This window comes from Protopterus annectens, chromosome 8.part0, assembly GCF_019279795.1.
Source record: "Protopterus annectens isolate FY-2018-M chromosome 8.part0, PAN1.0, whole genome shotgun sequence".
Taxonomy (NCBI): domain Eukaryota; kingdom Metazoa; phylum Chordata; order Ceratodontiformes; family Protopteridae; genus Protopterus; species Protopterus annectens.
Window position 1 is genome coordinate 226,067,377 of NC_056741.1, and position 15,568 is coordinate 226,082,944.

General features: G+C 46.4%; 1 protein-coding gene across 3 annotated transcripts in view; it reads left to right on the forward strand.

The window, feature by feature from the left end:
* The window catches only part of CLSTN3 (calsyntenin 3), a 1,069,180-nt gene that overhangs the window by 856,715 nt on the left and 196,897 nt on the right, over window positions 1-15,568 (forward strand). The window lies entirely within an intron of this gene.

A 15,568-nucleotide genomic window follows, 5' to 3' on the forward strand; every position in this document is an offset into this window, starting at 1 on the left:
ACACATGACATACTGAAGAGAAATATTTCATTTAAAAATGAATTTAGATTAATATAGTTTGTCTATTCATATCTTCATAGGAGATTACTAGGCTAACATCTTAACAGCTCTTAGAAGCCTAGCCAATATAAGCCAGTTTTACCCAATATATGGCCCCTAGGGGCAACAGAATGGCATGGATTTGTACCTATGCCTTGAGTATCTTACAGATTGCCCTTGTCCATAAGGGACATGGGCACTACTCCAGGTGTGAATTTGTCATTCTCCATCCATTGAGCCAAACTGTTTCAAAAAGGGCCAGGGAAGGGCTCTGCATAATGTGAATAGGAACCCTCTTTAAAGAAGGGTTAATCTCACATATCTGTCTCTCCACCATGAGTGTCTGACCAAGTTTAGTTCCCTAGATTGGGTGACCCTCATGCATTTTGACTTGCAGATGTGTAGCAGCTCCATCAGGACTAGATTTGTATGTGCCTTGCAGATCAGGCATAGGTCACACCTTAATAGTTTGTAGGAGACAGAGTAAAGGAATAGGGCTTTTAGTCTATCCCCATAGGACATGTTGTTTATGTCCTGGAATTTCTTTATGAGGAACCTCCGAGGTTGTTTCAGGTGCTGTATGTGCTTAGTCAAGTAAATGCAAAAGGTCACATTGTACTTGATTAGTGGTCTGATGAGGGATGAGCAGAGCAGTACTTTAATTTCCTTCGATCTGGATGCTATACATTTGCTTAAAAGTTATGCCACATAGAAATACTTAATCACTAATATAGACACCTATTGGTCAAAGTTCAGGCCACTATATCTATTTGTGTACCTAGATCTCTCACCCCTGAGTCTAGTCTTAGGAGTGTGCTATTGATTTTGTAATTTTCAGGGGTATTTGACTTCCTAAAAGGTAAGATTACGCATTTATTCATGTTTAGTTTTAGGCCATGGTTCTAGCACTTATCATTTGTCTGATCTAGACCATCCTGAAGGATATCTACATCATTTGGGGATTCAGTGATTGCCCCCAGCTTGCAGTCATTGGCAAACATATTCTGTACAGACGTGGTCCCAGAACTTAACTCTGTGGCACACCACTAGTAACTGGCCTCTTGCTGGATCTGGATTCATCAACATTAACCACATGTGTCCTGTGCATGAGACAATTGACTATCCATCGGGTGATGTAGGGATTTATGCCCAGTTTTGTGAATTTATTCATAATACCTGAGTAGAGAACTGTGTCAAATGCCTTGGCCTGGTTGAGGTAGGTGGTATGTACTGTTTTACTCTCATCCATGGCCTTAGTGACTTTCTCAAAGAAATCCAGCAGATTCAGTAGACATGACCTGCCCTCGACAAAGCTGAACTGGGTCAGACCCGGTGTTTGGAGGTTTCTCATGTCATTATCAAGTCCATGATTATTCTTTCCATGGCCTTGCATATAAGAGCAGTGAAAGTTATGGGTCTGTAATTTCCCATGCCAGTAGATGATCCCCTTTATGCAGAGAGAGAACTGCTGCTGTCTTCCACTCTATTGGGACAAAGCCATTTCAGAGACTGTAGTTAAATAGAAATCCTAATGGGCCTGATAATTCCTGATTTAAGTTGTTTAAGAGGCAATCTGGTATACTGTCAGGCCCCACTGAGGCCGTGTTTTTACCTTTAGAGAGTGCAGTGGCAGCGTATTCTTTGGTGATAATTTGTGGTAAAGTGGAAGGTATTTCTTGTAGAGAACTGGAAGGGATGGGGAGCTGAAATCTGAGATGAATTTCTCAGCCAGCAAATTTGCTATATCTTCCATCTGAGTATAGGTGATGTCATCTACAACTAATTCTGCATATTGTTTGAGTGTTGCCCTTAGGACTGCAGGCATGACTGAAAAATGCATTATGGTTATTCTTAGCTTTGGAAACTATTTTTATCTCAGTCTGCTTTCAGAAACTTGAATCATTTGTTTAGACTAATGATGGACATTTTGCTCTGCTGTGCACATTCCTTCTTACTTCTTAACAGGATTTATTTTTCTTGTGTTGTGCAACCTATTAATACCAGGAGTCCACCAGGATAACTTCTTTTTGCAGGTTGATTTGGGATTATTTCAGTCTGTTCCTGTGTAGTTGCTTATATGGTAATACAGAACTTTTGTGTACACCTCTGTATAGGTTTCTGTGTTTTCTGAATTTGAGGGGGCTTGGAAACTAGCTATGCCATCCATTAATAGGGGGTAATTTACCTTAGGTAAGTTCTTAAAGTTTTTGGGTTTACATGGGCGGACTAGATTTACCTTTATTTCAAAGGAGATTGTTTTGTTCATAGATTCATTGGAGGTTACTAGACTAACAGCTCTAGACCCCTTTAAAGCCTAGTCATATTTATCCTGGGTTGCCTCAATTGTCTGTGGTTAGGTGAGTGAAACTTGCAGAGGTAAGGTTCTATGGTAGTTAATACTGACGTCCTCTATCCAAGATGGAATGGGCACCACCCCAGGTGTGAATTTGCGGTCACCCATCCATTGATCTAGGTTGCGTTTGAAGAAAGTCGGGGAGGGGCTCTGTTTCATGTGAAATGGAAGCTTGTTCCAGAGAAGTGGCAGTCTCTGGGAGATGTATCTATCTCTCCAGTGTGACCTGCTCATGTCAGAGGCTAGGTAAAGATCCCTAGAGTGAGTGACTCTCCTGCAGTTTGATTTGCGAATGTGTAACATTTCCATCAGGGCCGGGTCAGAGACTGCCTTCATAGTCAGGCACAGGTCACCCCTTAGCAACCTGTAGGGGACAGAATACAGTGACAGAGCTATCAGTCTTTCAGTATAAGCCTTGTTTTGAGTATCCTGTAATTTCTTGGTGACAAACCTCTGTGGTCTCTCCAATTGTTGCAGGTTTCTGGCAAGGTACCTTATTTTTTGAATATGACATTTGTATAACCAATGAGTTTCAATGAGTACAGCAGGAAAGTATAACTACTTGTTAAGAGTACACTCCAAAATCATACATTGTCACTGTGGGATTATGCTACCTTATTGCAGGCACTGTATTACTGAAGTTTGGGTAAAACAATATCCAAGTTAATGTGCAGACACATTTTGTTTTTATTTGAGAAACGGAATTTATGATTGGAGTCTGAGGCTCTGGTATGTCTCAACAGCAGCAACAGATTGGATTACTGTGCTTTTCCCAGGTTCTGCCATGTTTGCTGTTGCTTTAGCAAACTGTGTAGGTGACCTTATTTCAGTATGAAGACCCCCCTCCTAAATTCATCTCTACAAGACACTGATGAGGGCCAGATTCAGGAAGGCTTACACGGAGTTCAAGAGTAGTGTAAGCCTCCGTGTAAGCCTCCTGATTCAGCAACAGCCCAAATCTCCGTGTAAGAGACAGCTAACACGTCTCTTACACGGAGTGGGCGTGGAAATGCTCAATACCTCATTTGCAGCTCCAAGATATGCAAATGAGGTATGTGAGCGATCCACGGCTCAAACCAGTCCGCGTAACGGTGTTAGTTGCAGAAATGTACTCAGCTGACAACTGAGTACATTTCTGCAAAATTAAAACGGAGCTATGTCAGCTCCAAATAAAGGGTGCATTTGTTATATTAAGCATGCCAATGGCCAAATATGTGGCCATTGGCATGAAAGTGTTGCAAAAAAAGTTATATAACTTTTTTTTTTCACGGATGTATGTGTTTAACAGAAGCACACCAGCGCCAAACGGGTGCGCTACCTAAAACTGAAAACCGAGCTTATAAGCCCACAATTGTGGGATTTATGTATTACATGAAAGTCAATGGAGGGACTTGCAGAGCAAAACAATATGGCCTCCGTTTAGTGGTTGTCAAGGGGAAGCTCCGTGTAAGATATGTAACTAAGCATTACTAGGCAATCCTATGTAAATGAGGCTTACAATACTGAATCACACTGCCACATAAGTAATGAGCACTTTCTGAGTCGTAAGAGTTAGAGAAGGGGAGGAACAGAGTAAGAGGTAGGTGACATCATGGGGGAAGGATAGAAAGAAATGTACCAGATTGGAGGGCAATGTAAGGTAAGAGATGACAGACAGACATCAGGGAGGGAGGTGTGTCCCAACAGAACACTGGGAATGTCAAGAAATTGAGGGCATACGCTATCCCTACACTCTAAGTTTCTTGAAATACGTGCATGCGCGCTGCAGCGTGTAAGGCAGGTTCAACATGTGGGAGCGTGTTGCAAACTGTTTACAACGGTTTGCTGGCGTGCACGTGTGTAAGGCGGTGTGCGCGTTTAGCATGAATCAGCCTAGCTAACACCGTAAGGATGTGTGCGTGTAACACCGTAGTAGGGATGTGTACAGCGTTTAAGTTACTGTGAGCGTGTTTAAGCCGGTGCACATTGCTCCCCTCAGGAAACAGAGAGCAAATAGGAAACAACCAAAATACAGCGAAACTGCCAGAAGATACTACTAAAGTTAATTGGTGGAAACAATTAGAAGCAGGCAATTACACAGGCAGACTAGAAGCCCAACCCAGCACTTAAAACACAACAAAGAGCAGTGCAGGCTGTTTCTCACAAGAGATACTGCCAGAAACTAAGCTATCAGAGTTGAAACCTGAAAAAAGCAGAACTCAGAGCAGAAATGCTAGGGGCTGCCATAGCTGTTATAATCAGACCTAGGAATTGCGAGGGTGGTGATAATGCAGATGCTGACAGACAACCCAGAGTGAGGAGAAGGAGAAGAGTATACAGGCCTAGGGTCACCTACCATGGGTTACATGAGCTGGAGATAGTAGAGCGCTATAGAGTGGACAGAGAGCTCCTGCAGCAGATTGTTGAGCTGTGCAGGCCACGCCTCACACACAGAACCAACAGAGGGGAACCCATCCCAGTGGAAACCAAGGTATGTGCTGGCCTAAGAATACTAGCAACAGGTACCTTTCAGAGACCAACTGGCGATATGATGGGGATATCACAGGCATCAGCCTCCAGGGTACTGCACCAGTTCCTGGATGCCATGTCACCACATGTCAGTGATCATATATATGTCCCTAGTGACCGTGGAGGTTGTGGCCAGCAATATGCGTCCCTTCCAGCAAATAGCCGGATACCCTGAGGTGCTGGGTGCAATAGACTGCACGCACATACGCATCAAGGCACCAGCTGGTGAGCGGGGTAGAGTCTACATTAACCGCAAGGGATACCCCTCCATCAACTGCCAGGTCGTGCGATGCCCAGGGCATAATAATGAATGTGTGTGCTGGCTGCCCTGGTAGCTACCACGATTCCCACATCTGGCATCTGACGCAGCTGTACCAATCATTTGCCAATGGGGACTTCCCACATGGACACCTAGTGGGGGATGCTGGTTATGCACTTGAGCCGTGGCTGATGACACCCATCAGAAATGCACACACACCGAACAGGAACGCCATAATCAGGGACACGCACAAAGACTCAATATCATAGAGCGTATGTTTGGGCTGCTCAAGTCACGGTTGCCGTGTCTGGACACGCCTGGTCTGGTGGAGCTTTGCAGTACACACCAACTACATGTACCCAAATGATCATGATATGTGCTATGCTACATAATATGATCCCATGGAAACAGCTGCAGCAGGACCAGCACAGGGCTGGGCAAACATCCCCCCACCATTGCCAAGGCCACCACAGGCAGGGGGTGACTTGGAGGAGGAACAACCTGACCTTGTCCCAGTAGGCAGAAGGAGGCGTGCCCAGTATGCCCTGGCCTTGGCAAAGAGGCAACGATAGCACATATGCTTGGTCAGTAGGAACACCGGGACTGATACCCACCCTGACTCACTCATACAGTAACAGGGATGCCTAACATGACACAACCTGCTTCCAAATGTACAGGGAGTGTAGTATGTGCATCCGACAGAGGCAGCCCTGCAGCACCATCCGAGGTATGAATGCCATGTGTTAAGTAATGTAATACCATGTATCATATGCACACCTGAGGACCATGACTAACATCCACCCTCACCAATCATAAACCACAAAACACAAACCCACCTCATAGCTATCACAAGGGATAGGAACCTAGATGTAATGCTACCCAATGCCAAAGGTATAAACAGCAAGATGTGTGCAGTGTAAATGCACACAGTATAGGGAATGCACATATCAGTGCTGTAATAGAAAACAGGGTCAAAGCGCACATCAGCACCCTGACACTACCAGGGTCACACCTCATACAGTGATGTACATGTGCAAAACATGGAACAAGATACAAAATGAGGGTGACTACCAATAAATGGCATGGATAACCACACACCCTGTTGTTACCACAACAAGAAGCAACATGCATTAGCCATGGTCAAACACCAATGGCTAAAACTGACTACTACTATATAGCTTGCTGCAGACCACTGTCCTAATAGCAGCAACTGCCCCAGGCCTATGTTCACAGGTTCACAGGTTCATACTAGGCTGCCCTAGGGCATTTATAAGCCTAGACCAGAGTTCCGTGGAGTCTGCCGCACCTTCACTCTGACGGATAATTTGCCCATTATATTGCTGTGCCTCTGACAAGCAGTGATACTGAGGTTATCCCTGGGGCATACCTGCAATCTCCCATCCATTGATTAAGATCTCACTTGAACAAAGCCAGTGAGGTACTCAGCCTCACATGTACCAGGATGTTGTTCCACAGCATAGGGACTCTCTGGTTGAAGAATCTGTCCCTCCAGCACATCCTATTAATATCTGTGTTGAGGTTTAAATCTCCTGCCACTGTAGTTCTGATGGATGTACAGGTCTTGAGGTGAAGCGTGTACATTAACTCAGGTTTGGACATGGCCTTGGATGTCAGGCACAGGTCACCTCTGAGCAGACGGTAAGTCACGGAATCAAGCTGGAATTCCTCCAGTCGGGCAGCATAAGAAATATGTTTGAGACCCTTTCTCCTCCTGTCGAGGAATCTGTGGCCCATCCAATTGCCATAGGTGTCGGGTCATATACATGCTGTATGGGGCATTGCACTCAATCAATGGTCCAATGAGTGAAGAGTACAGGGGAACAATGACCTCCGATCTAGATGTGAATCCCTGCATGATGAGGTGGGCAATGTAGAAGTTCTACCTAACTACCCTGGCAACGTGAGTGTCAAACAAAGGTTACTCTCAACCTGGGTGCCCAGGTCCCTGATAACCTCCTGTGTGCTTAGAGGATTGCCACCTACATGGGAACTAGTGGTAACCTTGTTCTTCCCAAAGGGTACGGCTATGCATTGTTCAGTGTGTAATGTAAGGCCATGGCTCTGGCACCAGTTATCCGTGACTATGACACCCTTCTGAAGGATGTCTGTGTCAGATGGGTGTCCAACTATGGTTCCCAGTCTGCAGTCATCTTCAAACTTTGTCAGCCATAATCCTGCTGTGTTTGCTTGTACTTCTGAAAAGTAGATGCTGAGCAATAGTGGGCCCAGGACTGAGCCCTGTGGGACACCACTTGTGACAGTTGTGGAGTGTGACATGGCACCAGCAAGTCTGAACCTGTCTGTTCTGTCATTGAAGCGGTTTGCAACCCATCCTGTGATGTATGGGTTCACATTTTAGCTGGTGATGTTTTCAATGATACCCAAGTGGGGTATTGTGTTGAAAGCCTTTGCCAGGTCAAGGTAGGCTGTGTGGAGTGCCTTGCCCTTGTCAATGGCCTTGGTGTCTGTTATGAAACAGTCAACCAAGTTTAAAAGGCATGATCTGCCCTCAACAAAGCCTAACTGGGTTGGATCTAATGTCTGCAAGTCCCCTATGTCCTCATCTATGACTTCCATTATGATCTTCTCCATAGCTTAGCAGACCCTGCTTGTCAAGCTGATGGGATGGTAGTATTCGTGGTCGGTGGAGGCACCCCCATGTGAAGTGGGTCCACCATTGACATATGCCACTCCTTGGGAACATATCCTGACTTGAGGCTAAGATCATACAGCTGCCCTGACTGGGTTGAATTCTTGAGTGAGTTCATGGAGCACAAAACCAGGGACACCATCTGGTCCCATGGATGCTGCGTCCTTTCCCTTGGATAGAGCAGTTCCCACCTGAGCATTTGAGATGTTTGTGGGTCTACAATCCTCTTTCATACATATCTCTTCAGTTGTGGTGGAGGGGTGGAGCAATCTGCACTGAACCTGTCAGCCAGTATGTTGGCAATGTCTATAGGTTCAGTGATATTTACAGCATTCTGAGCCTATTCTGAGCATATCTGGGAGTTTCCTCCCAGGTGTGTAACGAATCTATAAAAGGCCTCATTGTTGTCCCGTGAGCCCTTAGTGGGTTTACTCCCAATATTCGCCTTGGATGATTTCATGGGGGAACTCAGTGTTTCACCTATATTGAGCAGGGGTGTCTACCTTCCACGGATATCGCTCTATCTTGTAGTACCTCCTTCCTTGTGTTGTAGTGCTTGTTTATGGCTGAGGTCCACCACACTGGACGCTTGCCTCTGGTACAACGAGTCTGTGTTTTGTTTGGGATTGCCTCATCCATGCAGTCTTGAAGGTGCTGGTAGAAGGCAGTTGTAAGTGATACAGTGGCTTGGGTAATGGTGTCTGCTGGCTTGGGGCTTTGAAAGAGACCACAACAGTCATTAGAAGTGTGTAGTCGGCTTCTGAGAGGTTCTGCACTGTGGTCTTTTCTATCTGGGGTGGAGGTGGGATGTGGACTTCCACTGAGAGTAGGTCATGATCTGATCTCACCAATGATGGGTATACCTCTGGTGTTGAACATTGTGAGCCCATGTTTGTGATGATGAGATCTACTATGTTGTCTCCTCTTGTGGGGATGGTGACTAGTTCTTCCATGGCATGTGAGTGTATGAACTGTAGGAACCTGTGGCTAGAGTGTTGTGGCTGTAGTACTGATCCCAGTCTATATTTGGATAGTTGGGATCACCCAGTGTGATGGTGTTTGCAGGTACATGTATCCCCGCCACTGTTTTCATGAAAGCTCTGTGAGGTACCTGAGTTTCAGAGGATGGCCTGTAACATGCTACAAACTTCAGAGCAGTCTTGCCTATGGTTAATTGCACCTGGATGGTGTACAATGCATCGTGTGTTGCCACCAACCATGAGGTGAGGGTGTCCTTGATGAATATTGCTATTGCCACCCCTCATAGTGGTAATATGTGTACTGCATAGATACGAAATATTGTGCCTCTGACTTAGTAGTGACACATTATGACCACCTTACATAATTGAATAATGTGACTATGCCTCTGTCCAGTCTGTGCCCCTGTCCACATGCAGCTGTCCAGATGTCTCTTGAAGAGAGTCAGTGAGGTACTCTGTCTAACATGAACTGGGATACTCTGCTAGAGTTTGAGATGCCTCTGAGTTATGACTCTGTCCCTTCAGCATGTCCTATACATGTATGTGCTGAGGTTCAAATCTTTAGCTCCCATGTTTCTGGTGGATGTGGATTGCTTGCAGTGGAGCATGTCTACCAAATCCTGATCGGACATGGTCTTGTATGTCAGGCATAGGTCACTTGTAATGCATGTGGTGTGACACTGAAAAAAGCTTGTTTTTAGTTATTCTGGAAGTATATGACATGTGTTGTAGATCCCCGATCGTCATGGTAAGGTACTTGTGGGGTCTCTCCAGCTGCTGCAAGTGCTGGTTGAGGTACATACCAAATGGGCTGTTGTATTCAAGCATTGGCCTGATAAGGGAGAAGTATAGTGGTACAATGACCTCCTATGGTCTGGATGGAATACCCTCCATGATAAGGTGGCCAAGATAGAAAGTATGTCAAACAACTTTGGCAACATGGGTGTCAAAATGAGATGTCACTATCTACATGTGTCCCCAGCTGTATGATTTGTCTCCTGTACTCACTGGGTTGCTGTGCATGTACAGATCTGTGGGTACTGTGTTCCTCCCAAAGGGGATGGCTACACATCAGTCGCAGTCAGTTTTAGGCCATGAGTCCAGCACCAGCTATCTGTCAGTGGGACGGCAGTCTGTAGGATGTGTGTGTGCTGGCTGATGTATTCACTATGGTGCCCAGGTTGCAGTCATCTGTAAACTTTGTCGGCCACAACCCTCCTATGTTTGCTTTCACATCTGAAAAGTAAATACCAAATAAGAGAGGTCCCAGGACACAACCTTGTGGGACACCACTTGTGACTGGCTTTGAACCTGACAAGGCACCTGCAATGTTGACATTATGGGTTCTGTTTCTGAGCCATTTTGCAACCTATGCTGTGACATATGGTGTTATATTTCAGCTGTTGAGCTTGTCTATGATGCCTGAGTGGGGTATTGTGTCAAAGGCCTTAGCCAAGCCCAGGTAGGTTGTGTGGACTGTGTAGCCCTCATCAACGGCTCTACTGACAGTTTCAAAGTAGTCAACTTGGTGCAAAACGCAGGATCTGCACTGTACAAAGCTGAATTGGGTGTGATCAAGGGTCTGTAGGACACCAATGTCTCTGTGTGGAAGCTCCATAATGACCCTTCACAAAGCTTTGCAGACAAGGCTGTTTAAGCTTGTGTGGTGGTAGCTGCCAGGGTCTGTGGAGGCATCTCCTTTGTGGAGTGGGACCACTGTTGCCGCCAGTGTTCAGGTACAGATCCTGTAGCAAGGCTAAGGTTAAATAGGATCTGCATATACAGGTTTATCTCCATCTGTAGTTCACATAGCATGCAACTGGGGATACCATCAGGTCCCATTGATGCTGTGTACTGCGTCTCTCTGCTGACTGCGGCTCTCACATGGACATCCAGGATGACAGTGAGGTTACATACAGCTGTGATAACTATCATGTCTTGGGGTGAGGGAGGGGGTACATTGCACTGAACTGGTCTGCCAGGGTGTCAGTAATATCTGTCAGGTCCCTGGGATATAAGTTGTTGTGTACCAAATCTGAGCATATATGAGGGTTCCCACCCAGGCGTCAGACATAACTGAAGAAAGCAGTGTGGTTACCTTCATCGGCTGTGGTGATTTATGTCCCCAAGTTGAACTTGGGTGTCTTTATGTGAGAATGTAGCTTTCACTACTGCTGATCACAGCTGCCTTACATTCTGGAGATGTAGCTCTGTCTTGCATTAGTATCCTTCATCTGTTATACAGGTTGTTTATGGGGGGGTACCAGCAGGCAGGCCACTTTCCGTTGGTGGTGAAGGTGTCATTCTCATTTGTGATTGCATGGTCCATGCTTACTCGGAGATGTCCGATAAAGTGTCTGTGCAGGAGTCACCATTGTGTGTTGTAGTTTCCACTGGCCCAGTGGGCTTAATGGATACCATCTCAGAACGAGAAGAAGTGTGAAATGCTCAATACCTCATTTGCGGCTCCAAGATATGCAAAATGGCGGTATATAATAATCCTAAGCCCAAACCAGTCCGTTATAACAGGACGTGTTGTTAGCTTCAGAAATGTACTCAGGCTGACAACTGGAGAGTACATTTCTCCGTCATTAAAACCTATGTCATCTGCAAATAAAAGTGCATTTGTTATATTAAGCATGCCAATGGTTCAAATATGTGGCCATTGGCATGCGCGTCATTACCAAAAAAGTTATACTCACTTTTTTTTTTTCCGGCAGATGTATGTGTTGCAACTGTAAGCGCACACCGGCGCAAAGCGGGTGCTTTACCTAAAACTGAAACCGAGCTTATAAGCCCACAATTGTGGGATTTATGTATATTACATGAAAGTCAATGGAGGGACTTGCAGAGCAAAAACAATATGGCCTCCGTTTGGTTAGTTGTCAAGGGGGGGAAGCTCCATTGTGGAGATATGTAACTAAGCATTACTAGGCAATCCTATGTAAAATGAGGCTTACAATACTGAATCACACCTGCCACATAAGTAATGAGCACTTTCTGAGTCGTGTAAGAGTTAGAAGAAGGGAGGAACAGGTAAGAGTAGGTGACATCATGGGGGGAAGGCGATAGAAAGAAGTACCAGATTGGAGGCAATGTAAGGTAAGAGATGACAGACAGAACATCAGGGAGGGAGGTGTGTAACAGAACCTGGGAATGTCAAGAAATTGAGGCATCGCTATCCCTACACTCCTAAGTTTCTTGATACGTTGCATCTGTGTCTTGTGGCAAAGCGTGTAAGGCAGGTTCAACATGTGGGGGCGTGTTGCAAACTGTTTACAACGGTTTTGGCGCAGGCGATGCTGCGTGTGTGAAGGCGGTGTCTTGTGGCGTTTAACGCATGAATCAGCCCTGCTAACACCCGTGTAAGGATGGCCAATAACGGCGCTTGTGATAACACCGTGTAGGGGATGTGTACCGCAGCGTTTAAGTTACTGTGGAGAGCGTATGTTTAAGCCGTGTGCACATTGCCCCCTCAGAAACAGAGAGGAAATAGAAACAACAACCAAAATACAGAAACTGCCAGAAGATACTACTAAAGTTAATTGGTGGAAACAATTTAGAAGCAGGCAATTACACACAGGCAGACTAGAAGCCCAACCCAGCAGATAAAACACAACAAAGAGCAGTGGAGGCTGTTTCTCACAAGAGATACTGCCAGAAACTAAGCTAACAGAGTTGAAACCTGAAAAAAGCCAGAACTCCAGAGCAGAAATGCACTGGCGGGGCTGCCATAGCTATTATAAATCAGACATAGGCGAATTGCGAGGTGGTGATAATGCAGATGCTGACAGACAACCCAGGAGTGAGGAGAAGGAGAAGAGTATACAGGCCCAGGGTCACCTACCAGGGTTACATAGGCTGGAGATAGTGGGCGCTATAGGAGTGGACAGAGAGCTCCTGCAGCATGGATTGTTGAGCGCTGTGCAGGCCACGTACCTCACACACAGAACCGCAGAGGGAAACCCATCCAGTGGAAACCAAGGTATGTGCTGGCCTAAGAATACTAGCAACAGGTACCTTTCAGAGACCAACTGGCGATATGATGGGGATATCACAGGCATCAGCCTCCAGGGTAGTCTGCACCAGTTCCTGGATGCCATGTCACCACATGTCCAGTGATCATATATATGTCCTAGTACCGTGAGGTTGCCTTGGCCAGCAATATCGTCTCTTCCAGCAAATAGCGGGATACCCTGAGGTGCTGGGTGCAATAGACTGCTGCCCGCACACTCGCACGATCAAGGCACCCAGCTGAGTGGGCGGGGTAGAGTCTACATTAACCGCATAGGGATACCTCCATCAACTGCCAGGTCGCAGGTGCTGGCTGCCCAGGGCATAATAATGAATGTGTGTGCTGGCTGCCTGGTAGCTACCACGATTCCCACATCTGGCATCTGACGCAGCTGTACCACCAATCATTTGCCAATGGGGACTTCCCACGGACACCCTAGTGGGGATGCTGGTTATGCACACCCAGCCGTGGCTGATGACACCCATCAGAAATGCACACCCGAGCAAACGCCATAATGGGAAGGCATACCACGCACAAACACGCAATATCATGGAGGGTGTGTTTGGGCTGCTCAAGTCACGGTTCCGGTGTCTGGACACGTCTGGTGGAGCTTTGCGGTACACACCAACTACATGTACCCAAATGATCCATGATATGTGCTATGCTACGCCAATATGATCTCGCGGAAACAGGCTGCAGCAGGACCAGCACAGGGCTGGGCAAAACATCCCCACCATTGCCAAGGCCACCACAGGCAGGGGGTGACTTGGAGGAGGAACAACCTGACACCTTGTCCCAGTAGGCAGAAGGGAGGCGTGCCCAGTATGCCCTGGCCACCAGCAAAGAGGCAACCTTATAGCACATATAAGCTTGGTCAGTAGGAACACTGGACTGATACCACTCTGACTCACTCATACAGTAACAGGGATGCCTAACAATTTAGCCTGCTTCCCAAATGTACAGGAGTGTAATGTGTGTGCATCCGACAGAGCAGCCCTGCAGCACCATCCGAGGTACATGAATGCCATGTTAAGTAATGTAATACCATGTATCATAAGGCACACCTGAGGACCATGACTAACATCCACCCTCCTGCCAATCAAACCACAAAAGCCACAAACCCACCTCATAGCTATCACAAGGGATAGGAACCTAGATGTAATGCTGCAATGCCAAAGGTATAAACAGCAGATGTGTGCAGTGTAAATGCACACACAGTATAGGAATGCACATATCAGTGCTGTAATAGAAAAACAGGGTCAGCATCAGCACCCTGACACTACCAGGGTCACACCTGTAACAGTGATGTACATGCAAAACATGGAACAAAGATACAAAATGAGGGTGACTACCAATAAATGGCATGGATAACCACACACCCTGTTGTTACTACACAACAAGAACAACATGGCATTAGCCATGGTCAACACCAATGGCTGAAACTGACTACTACTAGCAACGCTGCAGACCACTGTCCTAATAGCAGCAACTGCCCCGAAACCTATGTTCACAGGTTCACAGGTTCATACTTAATAGGCTATCTGCCAACACAGGGCAGTTATAAGGCTAGACCAGAGTCCCGTGGAGTCTGCCGCACCTTCACTCTGACGGATAATTTGCCCATTATATTGCTGTGCCTCTGACAAGCAGTGATACTGAGGTTATCCCTGGGGCATACCTGCAATCTCCCATCCATTGATTAAGATCCTTCACTTGAACAAAAGCCAGTGAGGTTGCTCAGCCTCACATGCTGCAGGATGTTGTTCCACAGCATAGGGACTCTCCTGGTTGAAGAATCTGTCCCTCCAGCATCCTATTAATATCTGTGTTGAGGTTTAAATCTCCACTGCCACTGTAGTTCTGATGGATGTACCAGGTCTTGAGGTGACGTGTACATTAACTCAGGTTTTGGACATGCCTGGATGTCAGGCACACAGGTCTGCCTCTGAGCAGGCGGTAAGTCACGGAATCAAAGCTGGAATTCCTCCAGTCGGGCAGCTATAAGAAATATGTTTGAGACCCTTTCTCCTCCTGTCGAGGGAATCTGTGGGCCCATCCAATTGCCATATAGGTGTCGGTCATATACATGCTGTATGGGGCGTTGCACTCAATCAATGGTCCAATGAGCAAGGAAGTACAGGGTACAGAACAATGACCTCCCTGGATCTAGATGTGAATCCTGCATGATGAGGTGGGCAATGTAGAAGTTCTACCTAACTACCCTGGCAGCGTGAGTGTCCAAACAAAAGTTACTCTCAGCAAATCTGGGTGCCCAGGTCCTGATAACCTCCTGTGTGCTTATAGGATTGCCACCTACATGGGAACTAGTGGTAACCTTGTTTCTTCCCAAAGATGCAATATGCATTGTTCAGTGTGTGTACAAGGCCATGGCTCTGGCACCAGTTATCGTGACTATGACACCCTTCTGAAGGATGTCTGTGTCAGATGGAGTGTCCAACTATGGTTTCCCAGTCTGCAGTCATCTTCTAACTTTCTCAGCCATAATCCTGCTGTGTTAGCATGTACTTCTGAAAACTAGATGCTTTGAGCAATAGTATTGGGCCCAGGACTGAGCCCTGTGGGACACCACTTGTGACAGTTGTGGAGTGCTGACATGGCACCAGGAAGTCTGAACCTGTCTGATCTGTCACGTAGCGGTTTCCGAACCATCCTGTGATGTATGGGTTTCACATTTTAGCTGGTGATGTTTTCAATGATACCCAGGTGGGGTATTGTGTTTGAA